We start from the raw sequence: 26,977 nt of genomic DNA on the forward strand, positions 1-26,977 counted from the left end.
TAAGTATATATGTGGAATATATGTGCTCTGTACAGAGGGTCAAAGGAGGAAAATGGAGAGGGATAATTAAGAAAGCCTTATAACACCTTTCCACATATTTACTGAAGTGTATATAAGATATTACCACCTATCTAATGCAGGGGCGCCATTTCAGATGCGGGGGAGGGGGCAACTTTAACCATGATTCCAAAGGCTACTTGGGCACCTGAAAATGTTCTTGTTTTTTGGCAGATAACATAAATACAGTGCTCCTGTCAGATAATAATGTCTAATTCCTATATAAAGAAAGAAAAATAAATATTAGACTCACTCAGCTCTAATACTTGTTCTGACATCTTGTGTCATGTCACTTAAGGGACACTGGTTAGGTTTTAAAACATTATGTATATTCTTACTTTGTTACTGACTCTTGAATACAACAATTGAAACAATTCTAGAAAAACCTAGATTACTTTCTATCACTTTTTTGCAGTTCATCAAGCTTGGAATAGATTGTTTAACATTTGGAAACATCCTAATATGGCAAGACCCCCGTGAGTTTATATTTCACCTGCCTGCGGCTCTAGGGGAGTTACCCCACTACAAATAATAGACTAGAAAATGACTTTAAACAGGAGTGAAACTGACACTTTCAAGTCCTTTCATATTATTGCCAACCCCAAATGTTCAAAATTAAGAATCAGGCTCACCAAAAATCATGAGATTGGCTTTAAAATAATGAGGTTATGTAAAAATAATAGATCTGGTGTTCTTTTTATTTACATTCTGCTTTTTGAGCCTTTAACGTGCACTGGGGTCACCTTTTGAAGTATTCTCCACAGCTACAAGGGCTAGAAACTTCATTTTTCTTAAAGAATGAAGGCTGAAATCATCACATACCACTTGACTCCAGGAACTGGAGCTTTAAGAAAAACAATAATTATCATGAGATTCATGACAAAATCATGACAGTTGGCAACACTGCACTTCCGTTTAAAGGTTATTTACTTTCCAGAAGGCTCTTAACACAACTCTATGTGATTGAGTTGCAGTTTTCACAGGAGAATATTTTAAATCAAACACCAAGAAAATTCAACATTTCAAGTTGAGGAAAAAATTGAGACTTCTGAGGTATATCAGGGCCACTGCAGGCAGGAAAGGAAAATAAACAGGCACAGGAGCTCTTGGCAGCTCTTCCTCTTGAAAGAAAGTTGAAGAGTCCTTCTAGTCCTTAATCAAGTACAACTTCTGACCATCAGTGCCTCCACTCATAGATATAAATAAACAACACAGTGAACATGTGATAACATGTGTGGTCAATAACTATACACTTCATACTTAAATATCTGAGCCATCTTATCCAGAGTTACACATCTTATATGCATTGGCTCAGGGACTACATTTTCTGGCATATTCTGAACAGTGCTGAGCACACAGATCTCGCCCAGTGAATAACACGGATCATGACAAAAATGGTTGATTTATGGACTCTGTGGTTGCAATTTCTGTTCTTTGTTCTGGAAATGGTCTCAATACAGCTGAAACCCTAAGAGTTTGATGTATAATCACATCTGATACTCATACGACACTTTCTCATTCCTTCCTTTTCTCAGACTCAGATTAAAAAATGACAAAACAAAATGGTTTTCAGTTAAAATCTAAAATTGCATAGCAGGCATTGTTGTACAACTCAGCCTGGGGCAGAACCTGCAACCCATTGGTTGTTAAGTGCTCTTCTCTCATCTGATTCTCATTAAGAAAAGGAGTACTTGTGGCACCTTAGAGACTAACAAATTTATTAGAGCATAAGCTTTCGTGAGCTACAGCTCACTTCATCGGATGCATTCTGATTCTCATTGTCTCTCTTTCTTCATCTTTCCTGATCTCTGTGCTACTTTTGATACTGACACTGATACATGACATTGTTCCCAATCATCTCAGACTGTGTACTGGAGTCTCAGAGAACTGGCCTTCTTGATTTTGCTCTCATCTACCAGAGGCCTCTTTTTTGCAGCATGCAGCAGAGAGAAAGGCTGGTCCAGTGGATAGGGAGCTAGTTCTGAAAGACTTGGATTCTACTCTCCCCCTTCCCCCCCCAGTCCCCATGGACTTCCTGTATGACCTCAGGTCAGTGCCTTAGGGACAGAGTTTGGCACTCAAAGATGTGGCTAGGCATCTAGTGGGGTTATAAAGCACCTAACTTTCTAGGCATGGGGCAAGCAAACATTTTGGTCCGAGGGCCACATCTGGGTGGGAAAATTGTATGCAGGGCCATGAATGTAGGTCTGGAGCAGAGGGTTGGGGTATGGCAGGGAGTGTGGGCTGTGGGAGGGGGTGCAGTGTGCAGGAAGGGGCTCAGGGCAGTGGATTGGGGTGCAAGAGGGGTGCACGGTGTGGCAGGGGGCTCGGGGTTGGGGTACGGGGTTCAGGAGGGCTTCAGAGTGTGGGTTCTGGCCTGGCGCCGCTTACCTCGATCAGCTCTGGACTGGCAGCGGTGTGCAGCAAGGCTATGGCAGGCTCCCTGCCTGCCCTGGCCCCACGCTGCTCCCAGAAGTGGTCAGCATGTTGGGCAGTAGCTCCTGGAGGTGAGGTGGGGCAGGTAGCTCCGCCACATGCTGCCCTAACAAACTAATTTTGTTTGTTTGTAACTAACTAACAAATTTATTTGAGCATAAGTTTTCATGAGCTACAGCACCCAATGAAGTGAGTTGTAGCTCACGGAAGCTTATGGTCAAATAAATTTGTTAGTCTCTAAGGTGCCACAAGTACTCCTTTTCTTTCTGGGTCTTAGTGTCCACCCTCCCGCTTCTTCCTATCCCTGTTCTGACCCTTCCTGCAGGTTCCCACCACAGCTGGCCCTTGCAGCCTGGTGAGTCTTCCTCTGGAGGGGATCTAGTAACTTAAAAGTGAAAAAGTCTTCCAGCCTGCCAAACCTATTAGCACAACACTGAAACTGTTAAAGAGCCATTCAAGTGGTAATGAAGCCATTTAACAGGCATCTGCCAACCCCCAGGTACATACTGTCAGTTTCTGAATTTACTGACAAAAACAGTTGTGCATCACTGTAATATTTACACAGAACATCACAGAATATCAGGGTTGGAAGGGACCTCAGGAGGTCATCTAGTCCAACTCCCTGCTCAAAGCAGAACCAATCCCCAGTTTTTGCTCCAGATCCCTAAATGGCCCCCTCAAGGATTGAACTCACAACCCTGGGTTTAACAGGCCAGTGCTCAAACCACTGAGCTATCCCTCCCCCACGTGTTAGTCTGCAGGACTTTAGTTTAAAATTTGCTTTAAAAATATTTCATTAGTGTGTTGCTGAAGATTATAAAATCACATCTCTAAAAAATCCTTGCACAGATTTTTAGATGCACAATCTGAGTATTCATCTTTAGCCTTATATGCTTGGATCTTCAGGCATATAGATTTTTAAACAAATTCTTCAAAAGACCACACTTATCTGAAATACACATGCAAGTCTGGGCTGCCATCAAGCATAGGGGCACCAGTTTAATAATACTGCATAGGGCCCCATAAATCCTAAGGAAGGCCCTGGATGGGGCCATATAAGTACCAGAGGTAGAGTGGGAACTTCTCTATACCACTGCTATCCCTTCCCTGGGTTTTGGCCCCTTCTTTTCACTTATGCCCCTCACATCTTCCTCTTTTCAGAATGTAAGGATGGGTCAGAAGGCTTGGCCATATTTCTTCTAAATCCCCTGCTTCTCTCTTCAACCCCACCCTACAGAGGTTTCAGAGTAGCAGCCGTGTTAGTCTGTATTCGCAAAAAGAAAAGGAGTACTTGTGGCACCTTCGAGACTAACAAATTTATTAGAGCATAAGCTTTCGTGAGCTACAGCTCACCTACAGAGGGATGCCTGTTTTACAGGTTCATCTAAAGACATCCAGATCCTTAATTTAATTATCAGCCTTTTCTTATCTTAATCACCCTGCTTCTGTTTGTAAACAGAACACTGACTCCCTGCCCCAGAGACTCAAGTTGGGAGAAGCACCACTCTGCAGAACTCACATTCCACACTAATGATGAGCAGTTAAGAGCTCCATCTGGGAGCACACCTCCTGTCTGAAATTTGGGATGGAGGGCAGCCCCCCTCTGCCCTACCTAACTGATGCCCTTGATCTGATGACATGAGTAAATGGAATGTATGTCACAAGGAGCCAACCAAATATGATCATGATAGGGCTCAATGATTTGAGTGCTCAGCTCTTACAACTCAATGTGAAGACAATAAGGAGCTCTGCATACTGAGGACCCTTTAGATTGGGATTCCAGTATTGCTGCAAAGGGAAATTATACTACTTTGCTAGGGCCTAATCTAAAACCCATTGAAATCAGTCAATGGAAAGACTCCCAAAGACAGCTCCACAACTTAAATAAATTGTTGTAGCTCAATTGAAGCCAATGGAGCTATGACAATTTACACCAGCTGAGGATCTGGCTCCAATTGTTTTTAATAGTCTTTGGATCAGATTCATAATTGAGTTTTTAGGTATCAACCAATAAGAAAGTCAGAAGGGGAAATCCTCCAGTTTTCTTCAGTTTGTTTCAGCGTTTCCATAACAAGTTTTGCATGGTTGCTTGACCAAATATACTTTATAGCATGCTTAGGTTATTTTCTGGAAGAAAAGTAAAGTTAAGTATTGCAATAGGCAGATTCTATTCCAGTAGGCTAAGTATTAAAAAAAATATTCTCTACGGAAGAAATTCACCTCAGTGTAGAGAGAGCATACACCAATTTAAGTCCCATTTAAACCTGACACCAGAGTAGTATTTTTGCCAAATTTGGCCTGGAGCAGGTGTGATTTCACATGAAAATTCTCTTTTGAGGTCTTAAGTGGGATTGAATGTCACACAGGTATTATGCTGTCAAGTATCAGAGCAGTAGCCGTGTTAGTCTATATCCACAAAAACAACAAGGAGTCCAGTGACACTTTAAAGACTAACAGATTTATCTGGGCATAAGCTTTCGTGGGTAAGATATTTTTTATCCACAAAATCTTATGCCCAAATAAATCTATTCATCTTTAAGGTATTATGCTGTCTTTCTGCGTAGGAGTGGATTTAGGGAATACATAATAATAATTTTAGTGAATAATAGGCTCTTCTGGAATCCACAGCAAGTGTTATTAATGGGGTTTTCTTCATTTAGGAAGAGTGAAAAGTATTCAGTGCTATTGTATTGTTTGCCACATAGCTATTTATTTTTTATAAATCCTACATGGGCTTTGGGCATAAACTTGGGGAAATGTTTTCCAGCCTTATTGCTATAATTTTGCCAAGACTTTTATATCAGAATTCAGCAAAGACTTAGGGCTAAAAGAGCCCTCATTGATCTTATCTTTCCCCTTTTTATGTATTATGGATATAAAAGTCAGCATCATAGTTGATGGAAGTTCTTATAGGTCAAGTACTTCATTGAAAGTGTCACCCTGTCCAAAGAAGAGTAAGTGTTTATTTTATTGTGAAATTCTGGTAAACAGCAGACAGCTTATGAGATGGCTTAAGAAGACTTATGGCTTCTCACATCTCTTCTTTTATAATGGGTTTGACTGCACCTGCCAGATTTTGAAATCTTTCTATAAGTAAATATATATTATTGAGGAATCCTGGGGTGTTACTGAGACTATCCTTTGCATCAAGTGTCTATAATTTTTGTAATATTTCAATGGTTATTTTTATATGTCAGGTTCATTTTTGTCAAAACTAATTTTTGATTTTTCTACTTTTTGTGTTCTGTAATCAGTCATATAAGGGCTTTAACTTCCTTTCTGCACTTACAATAATATCCTTGTTTAGTCCATATAAGCCATGTCTGTATGTTCAGACACAAGTGCTTTTAGTTTGTCTCAAGCATTAATTAATATCCTGTATGTACATTAACTTCCAGTTTTATGAACTTTATCAAGTTTAAAGTTTTCTTGTTGAAATGTTCTCTCTTTTTCAATCATACATTTTATTGTATGATATAGTAATACAATATGATATCTCTAGCTGCTCCCCTAGCATTTAAGTGACCTATTCACTTCAATGGGACCACTCATGTTAGTAAGATTATCAAGATCCAGCCAATCAATTGTCTTCTAACATCTGCCTATTGTATTACCCAGTGAATTTGGGAGCAAATATCATAGAAGCCATTTTATTTGTGGTAATACTGATTATTTTAGATTTTTTCCCCCCTGCCTCTAGTGTAGATGGTACACTGATGTGGCGGTGATATCCATGTGCTGAATTGCAGAACCATGTGACAGACTTTAGAACTATAGATAAAATATTACTACATGATTTTGCAACTTATCATTAAGGCTATGATTTAGTCACAGGTATTTTTGGTAAAAGTCATGGACGGATCACAGGCAATAAACAAAAATTCACGGTCCATGGCCTGTCCATGACTTGTAGTATAAATACTCCTGACTAAATCTTAGGTGCTCTGGGGGATTACAGGGTACTGTAGGTGATCGGGGGGTGGGCACTCCGACAGATGGTGCTGCTGCTGGGACGGGAGAGGGGCGATGAGTGCTCCGGCATTCCACCGCTGCTGTGGGAGGATGGCTCGGGGCCCTGCTGCTGCTGCTGCTGCTAGGAGAGTGGGGGGTGGCCCAGGTCCATACCACTGCTGCTCCGGGGCAGCACCCGGGACCAGCTGCCCAGGACTGCCCGAGAAGCAGCCAGTGCAGCTGGCCCTGAGCCGCCCCAGTTGCTAGGGAGTCCCTGGGGTCAGCTGACCCAGCTGCTGCAGAAGTCACAGATATCCTGGAAAGTCACGTAATCCGTGACTTCTGTGACCTCTATGAAAGACTCACAGCCTTACTTATCATACACTTTCAACTGCCTACTAGTTCATTATCCTTGGGACTTATTTCCAGCATTCCAAACCACATAAGAATGGTCATATTTGGTCAGACCGATGGTTCATCCAGCCCGATTTCCTGTCTTCTGACATAAGCTAGTGCCAGATAATGAACAGATCATGGCAATTAGCATGTGACCCATCACCTGTCATCCAGTCCCAGCTTCTGGCAGTCAGAGGTTTAGGGTTATACTGATAGCATGAGGTTGCATCCCTCACCATCTTGGCTAATAGCCATTGATGGAACTATCCTCCAGGAACTTATCTAATTATTTTTTGACCCCAGGTATACTTTTGGCCTTCAGAAACTATCCTGACAATGAGTTCCACAGGTTCATTGCGTATTATGTGAAGAAGTACTTCCTATGTTAGTTGTAAACAAGCCATCTATTAATTTCGTTGGTTGCCCCTTGGTTCACTTTCTTCACACCATTCATGATTTTATAGATATCTATCATATCCCCCCTTACTAATCTCTTTTCTAAGATGAATAGTCCCCGTCTTTTTAATCTCCACTCATACTGAAGCTGTTCCATAACCCTAATCATTTGTGTTGCCCTTCTCTGTACCTTTTCTAATTCTAATATATCTTTTTTTAAATGGGGCGACCAGAACTGCATGTAGTATTCAAGGCATACTATGGCTTTATGAAGTGGCATTATGGTATTTTTGAATTATTATCTATCTCTTTCCTGATGCTTCCTAACATTCTGTTGCCATTTTTGACTGCAGCTGCATGTCAAGTAGATATTTTCTGACAACTATCTACGATGACTCCAAGATCTTTTTCTAGAGTGGTAACAGCTAATTTAAACCCCCTCATTTTGTATGTATAGATGGGATTATGTTTTCCATTGTGCATTTCTTTACACTTAGCAACATTTAATTTCATTTGCCATTTTGTTGTGCATACCCTGTTTAGTGACATCCCTTTGTAACTTTTCATAGGCAGTTTGGGACTTAACTATCTTGAGTAATTTTGGATCTACAAATATGATTTCATTGACTATCCTGTTTTTGCAGATCATTTATGAATATGCTGAACAGCACAGGTCCCAGAACTGATCCTCTCTCCATTGGAAAACCTGATCATTTATTCCTACCCTTTGTTTCCTATCTTTTAACTACTTACTGATCCATGAAAAGACTTTCCCTCTTATTCCGTTACTGCTTATTTTGCTCAAGAGCCTTTGGTATGGGACGTTGTTAAAGGCTTTCTGAAAGTCCAAGGACACTACATCAGTTGGATCACCCTTGTCCACATGCATGTTGACTCCCACAAAGAATTCTAATAGAATGGTGAGTCATGATTTCCCTTTACAAAAGCCTTGTTGACTCTTCCCCAGCATAGCATGTTAATCTAGGTGTCTGATAGTTCTATTCCTTACTACAATGTGACGGTTGTTCACTCCATACCAGCCCTGAAGGCATTAAGGTGGCTCAGAAGGGTACAATTAACTTTATAGACCATACTTGGGGGAGACTCAGGCTTGATTGATAAGGCAAATTGAAGATGAACCCTAGGTGGACAGGGAAAGGCACAGCTTGTATACAGCTAGGCTGTTGAGGGCAGGAGGGCACTGCAGGGAGAGAGTATGGAGCCACTCTCTGGACACAGAGAGGTGGGAAGGAGGAAACCTATGGAGGACAATAAGCCCTGGGATCCTAGACCTGGATGAAGTGTCAACACCAGAGGAGTTGAAGGGAAGGAAAGTCTGAGAAGGCAGGGTAGGAAGAAGACCAAGGAAACAGCAGCAAGCAGGGACTGTGTAGACCTTGGATGCTAGTTATAGGGTCCCTGGGCTGGAACCCAGTGTAGCGGGAGGGCCTGGCTCCCCCTATCAGCCACTGGGAAGTGGTGCAGGACTGTAAGAGGTGCTATCTGGACAGCTGGTCCAGAGAGACTTTGATACCCCAAAAGGGGAGACTATATAATGATCTAGCTGGAACACCATCTGCTCCTGGTGACTTATTACTGTTTAGTTTGTCAATTTGTTCCAAAACCTCCTCTATTGATACTTCAGTCTGGGACAGTGCCTCAGATTTGTCACCTAAAAAGAATCGATCAATTGTGGGAATCTCCTTGACATCTTCTGCCAGGAAGACCAATGCAAAGAATTCATTTAGCTTCTGTAACATAGACTCTATGGATAGAAATTCAATAATATTGAAAAATAGGAGTATAGCAGCAGGAATACACTCCCCACTTCCTACCCAAGATGGTGATAGTGACTATGAAATGGTCAGGGATATTAGAAAGGCTTTTTTTAAAAAAAAAAGAAAAAACAGTAATAATGGTGGATTTCAACTATCCCCATATTGACTGGGTTCATGTCACCTCAGGATGGCATGAAGAGATAAAATCTCTAGATGCTATTAATGATTGCTTCTTGGAGCAGCTAGTCTTGGCCTCCCAAAGGTAGAGGCAATTCTTGATTTAGTTCTGAGTGGCCCCACTGATTGTTTGGCAGGCTTCCTGCTTCTGATGTACTTATAAAAAAAGTGTTAGTTTTTGTGGCTTTTGCTAGTTACTCTTCAAATTGTTTTTTGGCCTGCCTAATTATACTTTTACACTTGACTTGCCAAGGTTTATGCTCCTTTCTATTTTCCTCGATAGGATTTGACTTCCAACTTTTAAAGGATGCCTTTTTACCTCTAATCACTTCTTTTCCTGTTTTTTAGTCATGGAGGCTTTTTTTTTTGTCCTCTTACTGTTGTTTTTAATTGGGGTGCACATTTTGTTTGAGCTTATATTATGGTGTTTTTAAAGAATTTCCATACAGATTTCAGGTATTTCACTCATATGACTGTTCCTTTTACTTTCCATTTAACTAGCGCCCTCATTTTTGTATAGGTCTGCTTTTTGAACTATACCTACTGTGGTGGGTTTCTTTGGTATCCCCCCCCTCTCCCCACCAGAATGTTAAATTTAATTACATTATGATCTCTATTAATGAGCAGTTCAGCTATATTCATTTCTTGGACCAGATCCTGGGATCTACTGAGGACTAAATCAAGAATTACCTCTTCTCTTATGGGTTCCAAGACTAGCTGCTTCATAGTAATTAATGGTATGTAGAGATTTTATCTCTGCATCCCAGCTTAGGTGATATGTACTCAGTCAATATGTGGATAGTTAAAATCCCCCATTATTATTGTGTTTTCTGATTTTGTAGCCTCTCTGATCTCACTTAGCATTTCACAATCATCATGACCATCCTGTTCAGGTGGTCAATAGTATATTCCTTTTGCTATACTCTTTTGTTATTCAAGGATGGAATTTTTATCCACAGATTCTATGGTACAGTTTGATTCATTTAAGATTTTTACTTTATGTGACTGTACACTTTCTTTCACATATAGTTCCACTTCCCCACCACTGTAACCTACTCTATCTTTCCTATATATACTTTACCCTGCTATCATCATGTTACACTGATTTTCATCATTCCATCAAGTTTCTGTGATGCCTGTTATATCAATATCCTAATATAATACCAGGCACTCAAGTTCACCCATCTTAATAGTTAGACTTCTCACATTTGTATACTAGCATTTATAAAATTTGACAATATTTAGTTGTCTGTCTTCATATGATGTAATAGAATGGGACTCTTTCTCTTCAGTTCCTACCTGTACTTTATCAACTTCAAGCCTCTCCTTTTTACTAGGATATCAAGTATCCCCTTGTAGTGAGGCGATGTAGCCTTCTCTCTGAACCTGATGGGAAGAGACTACACCAGCCCTGCCCCTCCCACCAGAAGCAGGGGTGGGACAGGAATCTGAAAAGGCGGGCCCTATAACTCAGTTGTGAGATAGCCAGGGAAGGAAGTAGATGTGTATTGCCTGCTGCCAAGTCCTCTGCCCAAGACAGAGCTTTAGAGCACCTAGGACCAAGAGGAGTTGCTTGGACTGCCGACTGATGAGTCCTTGGAGGAGTTGCTGGCACTGCCACTGGCCATGTACCCGGGGAGACCATGTTTTACCTCCCACCCTACCTATCAGCTCTGTGTTCTTGGGGAACCAGGGTGCAGCATCCAGCCTGTGTGACTCACGAAAGACCTCCCCCCGCCCGCCCCCAGCCTCTACTTGAACGAAAACCAATCAGAAGAAAGACTTACAAAAAACAATGAAAAGACAGTGGGAGAAACACCTAAACCCCTCCAGACAAGTGTGACAGCATTAAGGAAACTCCCTAGCCTCATTTGCATTGAAGATGCTACAGGGAGGCATTTCCATGAGCATACAGAATGGAGAACAGAGCTCCCAAGGCAAGAAGCACACTGAACTGTGTTTGACCAGAAAAGTAGGGAAGCACTGCATGATGGGGCATCTCTGCTCCAGGTGTTAATAAACCCACCCTTGCACACACCCAGCTCAATAGTTATCAGACCAATTCTAGGAATAAATCCTTTGTTGGTATTCAAAATACTGAAACTGCCTAATTGCATTGTGAGCTCCCTCAAAGGAATACTGCCCATAGCCAGGAATGATCAGCTCCTATTGTCTAGCCTGAACAAAACATCTTTGGTATACTCTCTTAAGCCATCAGTTTACCCACAAACAAATCTGTGTTCTCTCTTAAACCATTGCTCTTTCCCTCAAAAACCCCTACCCATGCTCAAGTAAGTGTTCTGATGCCTGGATCCAACATCTGCATCAGTTCCACTGGGACCACCACCTAGGAATCCTGATCAATTCAAGCTTTATGGAGTGGTGAGAATCAGCTCTCTCTCTCACTCTGTATAGCCTTCTGACCATGACTTGTGTGATCAGTTATAGTTTTCTAAACCTGTTTAGAATCAAAGTTAAGTTAGATTTAATATTATAACTGTGTTGTTTGTTTGTTTCCCTATGGTTATCACGTGGCAATAAATAACTTTCATGGTTAAGCTGGTTGCTTCTCTCGCTCTCCCTCCTCCCACCCCACCCCCCACCGGGTGGTTTTTGGCTCCCTTATTCGCTCTGCAGCAACATCTTCGTACCTAAGCTAAAGATCCCTGCAGCACCCAAAAGTCCTGTGCGGTTTGCTCCTCAAGTGGGTTACTACCAGAACAATTGTAACATGAAAATGAGGATAGGGATGTGCTAAACCGGGTACATATGAGGGTGACAACTTGGAAGTGCTGCTTGACCCAGCCTGCTGAATCATAGAATATCAGGATTGGAAGGAACCTCAGGAAGTCATCTAGTCCAACTCCCTGCTCAAAGCAGGACCAATCCCCAAATTTTTGGCCCAGATCCCTAAATAGCCCCCTCAAGGATTGAACTCACAACCCTGGGTTTAGCAGGCCAATGCTCAAACCACTGAGCTATTCCTCCCCCCATGAATCCAAGGGCCTATGAGAATGACAGCTTGGAAATGCTGCTCAACCCAGCCCACTGAGTCCAGGGACATACAAGGGATCAGTTTGGAAGTGCTGATTAACCCAGTCCTCTCAGATGTGTTCTGTTAATGTGTGTGTGTGTGTCTTATTTCTGGGGCTGGAAGAACCCAGCCCTGGAGAACCTAGGTCCTGCAGGATAGCTCCAGTGGGAGGGAACTTGCAAACAGGAGAAGTGGAGCTCCGTAAGAGAACACAAGTGACACAAGCAATACATTGATAGAATTACAGAACACCTTCCCCTCCCAGAAAAGTAACCCTAATAAATGAGCATACCCCAAAGTAACAGGCAAATATGGAAACAACCAAGGAACCCCAGGAGATGGAGGTACACTTAAAAGGGGTAGTAAGAAGTAGCCCAGGGAATTCAGACAATAATCCGGTAGTGTTGTCACAGTCTAGGTCAGACTATTTTGGTGGATCCTCCCACCAAACTCAATGGAGGAACCCTCTGCCACTGTTAGGGCCCTGGGCTGGGACCCAGTGGAGTAGGGTGAACCTGGATTCCACTGTCTCCCTGTTGCTGACCCAACCCCTGGGGTTGCTCCCTATCTACCATAGACTAAGAGGCCTGTGTTTGCTGCTGTCTGTCTGAGCTAGGAGACCAGGCAAAGAAATATTGATTGCTCTTCCCCATCTAGAGAGCCAGAGCCCTTAGATTGCATATTGTTCTGCTCTGTCTAGAGGGCCATAGCCCTTAGATTGCATATCACTCTTCACTGCCCAGAGGGCTGAAGCCCTTAAACTGCTAAATCCTTTGTTGATCATTGAATTTATAAGCACAATGTAGTGAAGTGGTACCTCTCTCGGAGCCTGATGAGGCCACAGAACGACTACACTGCTTCAATAAAACTTCCCCTAAGGTTTGTCTCTGTCTGAACTGTGTGCTCCTCCACACCTGTCAGCTTTCCCCCAGCCTTTAGTTTAAGGACTCCTCTTCAAGCTTTTTTAATTTTATATGTCAGCAATCTTTTGCTTTATGTCACAAGAGGTCTGCAGCCTCCGCACCCAGGAGGTAATTCACCATGCAGTTCCCCCAGTCATCACAAATCCAGATATCTATATTTCTAATAATTTACTCCCCCATTTACCTGTTTCTTCCTAATAACTGGGTCCCCTCCCCCAGAGAGGTATCCTCAGAGTGAGAGGATACCATGACATCATCTGGCAGGAGGGTCACACCCCTGTTATCATTTACCTCTGCTCCAGCTTGATGGTCTCCTTCTCTGAGACTTTAATCTTCCTCAACAGCATAGAGGTGTCTGACCAGAGGTGCAACCACTCTACTGTGTCCCTGAAAGTCTAATCCATGTACCTCTCAGTCTCCCTTAGCTCATCCAGTTCAGCTACTCTGGTCTCAAGAGCCTGTAGGGCCTTGAGTTGCTTGCACTGAATGCACACATATGCCACCTACCCACATGGTATGCTGCATTCAGTGCAATAAACTGAATAGCCTCCACTCTGCTGCTGGATCTTTGGTTGCTTTGTTTTCGGGGTTTTTTTTGTTTTTTTTGTGGGGGGGGTGGAGTTGGCAGGGGAGGTAGAGGTTATTGACCTAAGTTTAGAATATGTTTGTTAGGTGTATTTGTCTCTTGTGCTCGCTCTCTAAACTCCCTCACAGAACTCCTTTCTTTGCTACTCCTCTAGTCACTTAGGATATGACTTTTGAAACTCCTGTTCTCCCTCAGCTAGCCCCACCCCTTGTCAAGGGATCCTAAATGGATTAAAGATCCAACCTCTCAGTGATTTCAGACTGCTGATTGGGATCAACCTGCCCCACAAGTGCTTCCTTCTTTCCTCCAGAAAATGGAATTTATCTGGAAACTCACACCTGTCTGAGTCTCAAGGCAGTCATTATTCAATCCTGCACTGGCAAAAGGGTTACGTTTTATTATCTCACAAACCTGCAAGGTAGATAGGTAGTGATCTTTTTAACATTGGCAAGAGAAGATTCCTTGCTTTTCACACAGTATAGATAGACTTCTATCAGTGGAAGATCCTGAGATATCAGAACTTCTATTTATGATAGTTTTTCTATGTTTAAAACTCATCTATGTTACTTGTATCTCTCTTTGCCCTGAATAATTAGACCCATGGAACTTGATACAACACACAGTGAAGTCAATGGAAAGATTCCATTGGTCAGTCAATATTGCCAGTGCTAACTATGGCATCTGGCCTTACATGTGTAAGTCATGAAATGTAGTCCAAATAAAAACTCTCTAGAACACATGTTCTTCTTCAAATAGTATCCCCATGGATGCTCCACTTCAGATGTGCATGCAACCCATGGACCTGCAATGAGAGATTGTCATTAGCAGTGTTCCATGAATGCACTGTTAATATCCTCATGCCCCACACCAAGGCTGTATCAGGCTGCATGGGCGAACTGCCCTTAGTTCCTTCTCAACTTCCCCCTGAGAATGGGGCTTAGTGTGTCCTCGTGCATGCCTTGGTTACTTGATAACTATGGTCTAGCTTAGTTATTAGTTAGTTTCTCATTTTTGGTCATTTGGAAGATTGTTTTATTTCCTCCCAACAGGTTCTCTCTGAAAGGGGCATGCTCAGTTCACTAGAGTTTAAATGCTGCCTCATGTGTAGAGAGGCCATCCTGGTCAGTGATGCACGGAATTAGTGTATTCACTAAGTAGGGGAGTCGCACTTCTCACAGAAGTGTAAATTCTGTTTAGCCCTGAAATTAAGGGCATGAAAGAACTGGGAAAACAAACTGCAGCTCTTAATGATGGAGTGCTTCCTTCACCCCACTTCAAAGCCAGGTCAAGCGACCCCCCCGTATACTAATCTCCAGTGGTATCTAGCACCCCTTCAACTTCTGTGCAACACCCCCTTCAGAAAGGGGAAGGCCTCAGAGACCTGCTCTTCAAGTCATAAGAAGAGGAGCTCTAACTCCTCTCTTGAGTCCACCATGAAAAGACCTTGCTCTCCATGTAGGTCAACAACCTCAGAGACCTCAACCTCTATTCTTGGTACTGCAGAAGTGGGTTCCTCCAGGACTGGCAAGATGAAAAATGCCATAGTTCTTCTAAGAGTAAGCATTGCTCCAAGAAGGCCCAAGTGGAGATGGTCAGAAGAACAAAAAAGGCAAGTACCATTGAACTTAACCTCTCTCCCAGTATCCCATTGGGTTCTTTGGTAATGTGTAAGACTAAGTCTCCATCTACATCAGCGCCTTCTGTGAAGCAGTCAAGTCCCTCAGCACTGTCTTGCAGAAGCAGTCATATTGTTTGTCAGTATCACAATTTCACCTGGTGCCTCAGCTCCTCTCAGTATCACAACCCTGCTTGGTACCACAAGACTTCAAGTACCTGAAGGACTTATTGGTAACTGCTTAGCCAGAGTCTCCATTGCTTGCAAGTACCGAGCATCAAGAACCACTCCATCTCCAGAACCTTACACATCTCCAGTAACACTTTATTCACTGTCTTTTCTGTTGGAGCTCCCTCCATTACAGGAAGAAAAGGATGATGGTGGAGACCTCCCTTCAGTAGCATCCATCTCTGTCCATGGTTCTGCTACATACCCACATACAAATCCCCTTTCTCAAAAGGTACACGGAGGATTTCCAGGAAGCTCATCATTTTCAGTGGGAACAACCCTGGATGCCAGCCACTTCCCCATATGGTCCTCAATGGCCATAATGGGACCCAGGGCAATTTATCACCAACAGTTCTCTGGTGCCCCACCCTCTCCCATTGAGATGGTAGGGAGACTCAAGCATCTCCTCCCCGGTACATCAATAGGAAGAAACATTCATGATCAGGAGGCTAGGGCAGACAAAGTAGCTAACCCTTAGACTAGCCTCTTGTCATCATCACCGTATGAGGCAGTAATGCCTCCTCCTCCATCTATGGCTCATTATATTTGGCAATTTCAAGATCTCATTAAATGGGTGGCAGACTCCCTACAGATACCTTTTGAGGAAGTCAAAGAATCATAATAAAAACTGTTGGATATTCTTTACTCTGCAACGCCATCCAGAGTTGCCCTTCTTATCAACAAGCCTCTGCTAGAACCTGTGAAAACCATTTGGCAAACCCTTGCCACAATAACACCTACATGTAAGAAAGCTGATAAAAAAAATACGTTCACCCCAGAACTATGAGTTCCTATTTTCCTACTCACCACCCAACTCTCTGGTAGTTGACATGAAGAATGAATGAGACAAACAACACCAGTATAGATCCTCCCCATATGACAAAGACCAGAATTGCCTGGTCTTCTAGGGAGAAAATGTTCTAGGGAGAAAATCTTACTTATCTGCAACACTACAATTCTGCATCACAAATTACCAGGTGCTGCTGGCTAAACACAACTTTTCAAAGTATGCAAAATGTAATTTATTCAACCCCTTCCTCCAGACCAAAGGAAACAATTTCAGGTACCATTTCCGAGAGACAGTTATTGGCCAGGACATCCCTCCAGGCACCTCTGGATGCTGAAGATAGCATAGCCTGTTCCATTTCCACAACTGTGTTTCCAGATGTCTGGTTTCTCCAGAGAAGGCCAGAATATGGTAAAGGACTTCCAGTTTGATTGCCTGAAGTTGTTTGTGGAGAATACCAAGAAGTTGTTGCATACTCTTAAATATTCCAGGCAGGCCTGCCAACAGGTGGGGGCAAAGGGTGCAATTGCCCAGGGGCCTGGGTGATTGAGAAGGTCCTGGGTCCCCGGCCACCACTGCTGCCACAGTGGCAGTGACTAGGAGCCTCGGATGCTTTTAAATCGCTCAGGTGGGCCGCAGGGCTCCTAGGCATAGGCACCGACTGGGTGCTGAGCACCCTCCGGTGGGCCCCTCCTCCCTCTCAAGTACCTCCTGGCAGCGGCAGGCCCTGCCAATCAACTAAGCCCCATCCCTTCCCCTGTGCCTCCCAGCAGCTGCCATTAGCTCTCTGGAGGAGCTGGAGGGAGGGGGAAGTGCGGGGGTGGGGGGAGAAGTGGCGAGGCGGGGGCAGGTCTAGGTGACGCATGGCCCAGATGCTGGGAATGGAAGAGACGGAACCAGCCCCTTCCAGCCACTGAGACGCTGCTCTGCAGCTCTGCACAGTGACTGCCTGAGAGAGCCTGGCTGGGAAGGTGACTTCTGCTCCCTGCCTGAGCTCGGGTGCCAGGGTCCCTGGCAATCAAGCAGCAGAAACCACCTCCGCCCCAGCCAGGCTCTCTCAGGCAGCTGTTGGGCAGGGCTGTAGAGCAGCAACTGGGAGGGGCCGGCGTTAAAAGCAGCTCCCTCCTGCTCCCTGCCTGGGCTCCTGCCTGCCAGGGAGAGCAGCAGAATGTGGGGGGGGGGAGCGGGGAGGGGAAGATAGCAGGCCCAGCAGGAGGACAACCCCCCCCCCCTTTGCAGGTAACATGGGGTGGGGAAAGCATGGTGGCCCTGGCTGGGTAATGCGGCAGGGGGTGGGAAGACACTGGCCCTGGCCTTTAGATCATGCTCCCCCAGTATGGGGAGGCACCAGTTTTCTATGGGGCTCCCTTGGAAAACAGTGGGAACAGGGGTGGGAAGAGGTGGGGTGAGGGTGAGGTATTGGGGGAAGGGGCCTAGGACAGAGCAGGGTCAAGCACCCCTGGGAAATCTGGAAATCTGAGCCTATGCTCCTAGGCGCACGTGGGGTGGTACCGGTGGCAGCGAAGCCACCTTGCTGGGCATGCGGAAGCCCTGGCCAGGCTGGAAGAGCACACCCAGCAGCATAGCAGCAGCTCACTGGGCACCAGCAGAAGCTCATTGACTGTTCTGTCCTGGGGCCTGGAATTGCGGTTGGTAGGCCTGATTCCAGGGCAACATGACATTCATTGGGAATTTACATTCCTGTGAAAAAAAGAATATTCAGTAGATTTCAAATGTCCCAAAGATCCCACCCAGTGCAATTTCCTGGTTTAAGAGTCCAGAGGAACCTCCAGGAAAGAGACCAGAGGAACCTCCAGGAAACCTCCAGTTCAAGAGAAAGATTTTCTAACTCACACAACACAAGTTCACAGCACGCTTCATCTCTGAAGCACCAGTTTTGATGGGATAGTGAAGGGTTCAGATCATTCCCTTTCTTTAGCCTCTCAGCTGCAACTATTTGCCCGCCTCCACTTGAAGTCTGACTGTTCCATTTCCAGAAAACATAGGAGCATTTGGACAAGGAACTACACCATCCATTTTACCTCCCTCCTTCCTTGTCATCCCTCTTCCGCATCCCTCTTCAGGGATCCCTCTCATGAGCTCTTACTAAGATAAGAAATCAATTAACTTCTTTGTCTTGGAATGATAGAGCCATTCCCCAATCACTACAAGGGAGGGGGCTTCTATTCAAAGTACTTCCTCAAGCCAAAGGAAAACATCTTAGATTTAAGACTCTTCAATAAATTTGTGAGGTCCCAAAAGTTCAAGATGATGACTCTGACCGCTATAATTACTTGTCTAAATTCAGGGATTTGGTTTTCAGCCCTTGACCTTCAAGACTATACTTTCACATACCAATACTCCCATCCCACAGAAGATTCCTATGTTTTGTCATAGGCCAGGATCATTTTCAGTACTGGGTACTCCCATTTGGACTATCTTCAACTCCGAGAGTATTCTCAAAGGTTTTGTTGGCAATGGCTGCTTATCTGTGTCATCAGGCAATCATAGTATCCCCACACCTTGACAACTGATTGCTCAAGAGTCAGTCATACCAAGAGCTGTTGGCTGCTACATGGAAGGTACTGTTTCTACTCTTGGCCTTGGGTCTTCAGTTGAACATGGGAAAATCCATACTGCCTCCTATATAGAGCATACAATGTATAGGGGCATCCAGGGCTTTCCTGCTGATAGACAGATTCATGGGGGGAGGGATAGCTCAGTGGTTTGAGCATTGGCTTGCTAAACCCAGAGTTGTGAGTTCAATCCTTGAGAGGGCCATTTGGGATCTGGGGCAAAAATTGGGGATTGGTCCTGCTTGGAGCAGGGGGGTTGGACTAAATGACCTCCTGAGGTCCCTTCCAACCCTGGTATTCTATAACACAGTCAAACCTTGTCAGAACTGTTTAACTAAGCCCCCAGACTTCAGTAAGAAACTTTCTTCAATTTCTGGGTCACATGGAAGCTTGCACTTTTGTGACAGATTATGTGAGATTACTCCTTCACTATTTCCAGGGATGCCTCAGATCAGTTTATTCACCAAACAGACACAGCCTAGATAAATAGATGTAAGGTCATCTGCAGTGAAACTCTCATTAGGCGGGCAGAAGGATCATTGCAATGTAGGTGTGGGAGTTCCCTTCCTCCAACCAATGCCAACAGTAACCTTAACTTTGGATGCATCTCTGCTAGGATGGGCAGTGTACCTCAATACTCTGATAGTATAGGGCAGATGTCCACCCCAAGAAACCACCCTCCGTATCAACCTGTTGGAACTCAAAGCAGTCAGAAATGTCTGCCTTCATTTTCTGCCTCTCATCAAACACAGGTCTATCAGAGTCATGACAGACAATGTGGCCCACATGCTCTATATTAATCAGCAGGGAGGCAAGAGATGCCCTTCCCTCTGCACCAAAGCAGTAAGGTTATGGAAATGATGCATAAAAACACAGAAGATTTTAGGAATGTATCTGACCAGGCAAAATGTTATAGCCAATGTTCTCAGCAGTTGGTTTTCCCAAGACTATGAGTGAGTTGGACTCCCAGATTTTTGCTGGCATATTTCAAATGTGGGGATTTCCAGAAATGGACCTCTTGGTTAGGATATAGATATTCAGGCCTGTCTGTAAAGGCCTATACTCTAAGAATTTAGGTGTATTCTTATCACTTGGCTAGTTATAGAGGTATAAAAGAAAGAATCAAAATCAATGTCTGCTGATGTAAGGTCCTTCTCTTACTGTGACAGTCTGAGGCCCTGTTTTTAGGCTAAGGCCTTTGGCTAAATAGCATAGGCAGCCATAAGCTGGGAAAAAAGAAAAGGAGTACTTGTGGCACCTTAGAGACTAACAAATTTATTAGAGCATAAGCTTTCGTGAGCTACAGCTCACTTCATCGGATGCATTTCATGAGCTGTAGCTCATGAAAGCTTATGCTCTAATAAATTTGTTAGTCTCTAAGGTGCCACAATTACTCCTTTTCTTTTTGCGAATACACACTAACACGGCTGCTACTCTGAAACCTGTCATAAGCTGGGAAGCGACTGGTCACATCCTCACATTCCAAACTAGTCACATTGAAATAAGGTGCTATTGGGCTGTTAGGAATACAATCCTGTCCTGATAATGCCTATCACCTCCAGAGAAAGAGAAGTGCCTAGAAAATGTAAAAGGAAATTGAGTTTGATAGAATCCTGTCTGGCAAGAACTCACTTATCAATAGCTGGGAGGGGAAATCCTCACTTCTGTATTGTTTTGTCATTATAGTTCCCACTTTGCTATTGTTTGTCTGTATAATCTCTGTCTGGTTCTATGATTGTTCCTGTCAGCTGTATAACTAATTTTGCTGGGTGTAAACTAATTAAGGTGGTGGGATATAATTGGTTACATAATCATGTTACGATATGTTAGGATTGGTTAGTTAAATTTCAGGAAAATGATTGGTTAAGGTATAGCTAAGCAGAACTCAAGTTTTACTATATAGTCTGCAGTCAATCAGGAAGTGGGTGGGTGTGTGTGGGGGGGGGAATGGGAACAGGGAATGGGGGTGGAAAAATTGGAATCATGATTGGCTAAGGGCAGAAATGGGAACAGGGACACAGGTAAGGCTCTGTGGTGTCAGAGCTGGGAAGGGGGACACTAAGGAAGGAAACTGGAATCATGCTTGCTGGAAGTTCACCCCAATAAAGATTGAATTGTTTGCACCTTTGGACTTCGGGTATTGTTGTTCTCTGTTCATGCGAGAAGGACCAGGGAAGTAAGTGGGTGAAGGAATAAGCCCCCTAACATCTTGGTGCCGGTGACTTACTCAGATGCATTGCATCGGATAGGTGAGTGGCAGCCTGTCCCCCTCCCCTACAGTCCGTGCAGCTGCTTGGAGGGGGTATCACGAACTCTCGTGATGGTAGTTGTGGGTACTGGCAAGCCAGGGTTAAGGATTTTTTGGATAAATGGATAAGGAAGAACCAGGGCCCATACCAGTTGCTGGGGTCAACCTGGGATGAGATTAAAAAGGAAATGGAGGAAGTGTTAGGGGACCCAGAGGGATGGGGGGTGGCTGAGGAGCCCACCCTCCTTGGTATATGGGTAGTGGAAGTAGGTCCCTGCCCATGGGGACTGAATGCCTTCCAGCGAAAGGAGGCACTTCAGTCCACTTGTGAGAGGTTTGAAGTAAGCATTATGGGAATCTGTCAGTAATCTTTCAAGTTTGGTGCTGCTTCAGCAAGGGCTGCTGAAGGGTTGTAAATTAGTTAGGGGTAGTTAAAGATGATTTGGCAAAACAAGGTTTAAAGTCAAAAGCAGAGTTAATAGACTACCTTTAGAGACTGGAGCTGGGACTTGGTCCTGGGGGAGTGGAGAGAAAGAAGGGGAAGGAGAGAAAAAAAAAGTTTCAAAGTGCAAAATGGCAGGGTTTGCAGGAGCAGGTAACAACCCCCACTCTTCTCCCAGAGCCAGAATGGGAACCTGGGATAAAGGTTCCCAACTGTTTGAACCCACAAAGCCTACTCTTGACTCAGAGCTAACTATATCCTTTTCTTCTTTTCCTTCTTCTCTTCCTCGGTTTACTTAATTTGCTGCTGATAGCCTTTACTTTAAAGTGACCTGACAGGCTTAATTGGTTTCTTTCCACCTCTCCCCCTGCCTTTCCACACTTTTGTTTTTCCTGAAGTTTTAATGGAGGGTACTTTGGATACTTATGTGAAATGTTTTTGGTTATTTTGGATATGATGGAGGTCTGCTGTATTCCACTGGAATTTTTGGAGTAAAAGATCCATGGGCATCCATGGAGGCAAATGTTTTACTGCCTCTTTGAACAGTCTCAAGGTAAAGACAGCACAGGTTAAGGCAGCTGTGTGGCAATAATTATACTTGGTGGCTAAGTTGTTACAGACAAATTGCACTACCTTAAAGAACTAAATGTAGGAGTAAGTGATTTAAAGTAGTGAGTGAAAAGTTACAAATAGCTTTTGCAAAAATTGATAATACAGGGTTTGCAGGAAAGTAAACATTTGGGAGTTGTGAAAATGGTAAAAAGTAACTGTTGTGAAGATGTTAAAAGGGTAACTGTTGTGGTGTTACAAAAAGGAAGTTTTTAATGATAAAACCCATTTATATAAATGTAACTGTATGCGCAATTCTATGCGGTCATAGACCCAAGGGGGTCAGGTAGAGTGGCTGCTACCACCACTATTCTTCTGTCCCCAGAAGACTTTACAGCTATTCTGAAGGAGAATGGGCCCTTTTCCTACAGAAATGGTCTATAAGGGACTGCTATAGGCAGCAGGCGGAGAGAGAATCTGATCAAAATTATTTGACTATTGGGTAATGTAATCAAAATCACTAAAGGATGTAAGGGGTTTCTATTGGAACTTAACTTGGCTGCTCCTGGTTGTGTCTAGTTGTACAAGATGGAAGTGTAATCGGGGTACAGTTGTGTAAAAAAGAGTAATCGCAGTGCAAGGGATGTTAGGCAAAAGAGAATTTTGTGTGTGTGCACAGGTAAAAGAAAAGGAAACGGCGAGGAATGATGGGAACACTGAGCCTTGGGGTGGCTCTGGGGGATCAGATTGTTCCTTTGGTGGGTGTACATGAAAACTCTGTGGGAATGGGGGAGGCAATTATACCTTATGTAAAATTAATATGGCTAATATAATGTTATGGAGGTTAAACTATATGGAAAGAATGTGCATTTTCCCAGGATCTGAAGCTGAAAATCTGAAGCTGTGTCTCAGCTATTACCTGAGAATAAACTTAATGCTTGGTACAGCAGAGAAACTATTGCAAACTTGGTCTGTTGTACAAGAGGGGAAACTGAGGTACACCATCTCATGAATTTCATAAATGACCAGTGAATGGGGTAATTCACTAGCCTGACTATAGAACAAAATAAGGACAGCCTGGAGGTAATTCTTCTGTTTTTCCTGCAATTAGCAAGGAAATTTGTAAAAGAAAGTGATATTATTATTATTAAGCAATAATCTGTCCCCACCAGGGGGTGGAAATTGTTTCTTTTGTTTTTCAGACACTCTACAAGCAAGCTGGTGCCAGCTGGAAAAATAACCCAGAATACCATGGATCTGTGTTTTGTGTTGGTCTGTGGTGTTTGTCTTGTTGCTAGCATTGCTGTGTTTCAATGAACAAAAAATCTCATGATATGGGTGGGGGATGGCTTCAAAAGGCTGACCTTGGGGGGGGGGAGATGTGTATGGGAATGCAAAATGCTCAACTAGGAGGCCAGCACCTGTGTAATAGCTACCGTGGTACCTGGAAATGGAATGGCAATTAAGGTGGTTCCCACAAGCCCTATGGAATAATGAGAAGGGGAGGAGCTCACTGGGAATCAATGGAGGGGAGTGTAAAATAGTATAAATCAACAGAAGATGTTTTGATGTGGCCCTCTCCTGTGACTATGGAGGAGTAGGATCAATGGCCTATGCAAAGGGTGGACAATTGGGTGCACTGTGTATAAGGTGTTTTGCTGGGAATGTACATATTACTGGGGGCACAATTACACCAGCCCATAACCAAACTACACACATCTACATGCTGCTATCCAGACTTTGGTGCACAAATGGATCTGTGAATCTTATTGCTGTGAATAATCAAACGAGGGCATACTGCCTGATTCCATACCAAGTGGTCAAGCTGGTTTGGACAATATCCCATTTCTCTGTGAACATTCAGTGGACTTATGATATGGACAAAAGCAAGCAAAACCTGCAGGGGCAGCTTGTTGCAACTGCCAGCAACTGGACACATAAGATCGTGACCCTGTCGCAGGAGGAGAGGCAGTGTTTTGGGGGTGTCTCGGATGTTGGACCATACTGCATTGGTCAGGACTGGATTTTGTATTGTTAACTCTACTTGTGTTACGTTGCATATGGAGACAACCTATAAGTGATGTAGTAAGCCCTCCAAACCCAGCAGTGTACTAGACAACCTGGACCCAACCTTCTTGGGCCCACTATAATGGGAAGTCTGGAACACTAATTGGAATAGGTGTGGTATGCCCGTACGAGAGAAGGTGCAGTACAGAGAAGGCACTATACAACAAAAGGGGCAGTGGGACAAATGGAATATCGACACCTTCCACCTTGATGCCTGGCCCTATCAGGAAATGTGTCACCATATGTCCTATGCTTTTCCAGGGATACCTGGGCAGGAGGATCCCAAAAGAAAAAAAAAGGGGTGGAGTGTTAGGATATAGATATCCAGGCCTGTCTGTAAAGGCCTATACTCCAAGAATTTAGGTGTATTCTTATCACTTGGTTAGTTATAGAGGTATAAAAGAAAGAATCAAAATCAATGTTTGCTGGCGTAAGGTCCTTCTCTTACTGTGACAGTCTGAGGCCCTGTTCTTAGGCTAAGGCCTTTGGTTAAACAGCAGGGGCAACCATAAGCTGGGAAGCGACCGGTCACATCCTCACATTCCAAACTAGTCACATTGAAATAAGGTGCTACTGGGCTGTTAGGAATACAATCCTGTCCTGATAATGCCTATCGCCTCCAGAGAAAGGGAAGTGCCTAGAAAATGTAAAAGTTTGATAGCATCCTGTCTGGCAAGAACTCACTTATCAATAGCTGGGAGGGGAAATCCTCACTTCTGTATTGTTTTGTCATTATAGTTCCCACTTTGCTATTGTTTGTCTGTATAATCTCTGTCTGGTTCTATGAGTGTTCCTGTCTGCTGTATAACTAATTTTGCTGGGTGTAAACTAATTAAGGTGGTGGGATATAATTGGTTACATAATCATGTTACGATATGTTAGGATTGGTTAGTTAAATTTCAGGAAAATGATTGGTTAAGGTATAGCTAAGCAGAACTCAAGTTTTACTATATAGTCTGCTGTCAATCAGGAAGTGGGTGGGTGTGTGTGGCGGGGAGGGAAATGAAAAAGGGAATGGGGGTGGGGAAATTGGAATCATGTTCAGCTAAGGGCAGGAATGGGAACAGAGACACACATAAGGCTCTGTGGTATCAGAGCTGGGAATGGGGACACTAAGGAAGGAAACTGGAATCATGCTTGCTGGAAGTTCACCCCAATAAACATCGAATTGTTTGCACCTTTGGACTTTGGGTATTGTTGCTCTCTGTTCATGCGAGAAGGACCAGGGAAGTAAGTGGATGAAGGAATAAGCCCCCTAATACTCTTCACCACAGCTAAAACAAAAAATGCCTTCTATTCTGTTCAATGCAGTGTGTAATCCCAGTTCCTGGGGGGATGCCTTCCTCCTCCCTTGGACTAAGAGGCTGTTTTACATGTTTCCTTCAACACCTCTGATTCTGAGAGTAGAGAATAAAATCAGTCAGGACAAGGCCATAGTTAACTTAATGCCCCTACTCTACTTGCGCTACATTGATGACATCTTCATCATCTGGACCCATGGAAAAGAAGCCCTTGAGGAATTCCACCAGGATTTCAACAATTTCCATCCCACCATCAACCTCAGCCTGGACCAGTCCACACAAGAGATCCACTTCCTGGACACTACGGTGCTAATAAGCAATGGTCACATAAACACCACCCTATATCGGAAACCTACTGACCGCTATTCCTACCTACATGCCTCTAGCTTTCATCCAGATCATACCACACGATCCATTGTCTACAGCCAAGCTCTACGATATAACCGCATTTGCTCCAACCCCTCAGACAGAGACAAACACCTACAAGATCTCTATCATGCATTCCTACAACTACAATACCCACCTGCTGAAGTGAAGAAACAGATTGACAGAGCCAGAAGAGTACCCAGAAGTCACCTACTACAGGACAGGCCCAACAAAGAAAATAACAGAACGCCACTAGCCATCACCTTCAGCCCCCAACTAAAACCTCTCCAACGCATCATCAAGGATCTACAACCTATCCTGAAGGACGACCCATCACTCTCACAGATCTTGAGAGACAGGCCAGTCCTTGCTTACAGACAGCCCCTCAATCTGAAGCAAATACTCACCAGCAACCACACACCACACAACAGAACCACTAACCCAGGAACCTATCCTTGCAACAAAGCCCGTTGCCAACTCTGTCCACATATCTATTCAGGGGACACCATCATAGGGCCTAATCACATCAGCCACACTATCAGAGGCTCGTTCACCTGTGCAGCTACCAATGTGATATATGCCATCATGTGCCAGCAATGCCCCTCTGCCATGTACATTGGTCAAACTGGACAGTCTCTACGTAAAAGAATAAATGGACACAAATCAGACGTCAAGAATTATAACATTCAAAAACCAGTTGGAGAACACTTCAATCTCTCTGGTCACTCGATTACAGACCTAAGAGTGGCTATCCTTCAACAAAAAAGCTTCAAAAACAGACTCCAACGAGAGACTGCTGAATTGGAATTAATTTGCAAACTGGATACAATTAATTTAGGCTTGAATAGAGACTGGGAATGGATGAGTCATTACACAAAGTAAAACTATTTCCCCATGTTATTTCTCCCCCCCTCCCCCACTGTTCCTCAGATATTCTTGGTAACTGCTGGAAATAGCCTACCTTGCTTGTCACCATGAAAGGTTTTCCTCCTTCCCCCCCCCCGCTGCTGGTGATGGCTTATCTTAAGTGATCACGCTCCTTACAGTGTGTATGATAAACCCAT

This window comes from Dermochelys coriacea, chromosome 3, assembly GCF_009764565.3.
Source record: "Dermochelys coriacea isolate rDerCor1 chromosome 3, rDerCor1.pri.v4, whole genome shotgun sequence".
NCBI lineage: Eukaryota > Metazoa > Chordata > Testudines > Dermochelyidae > Dermochelys > Dermochelys coriacea.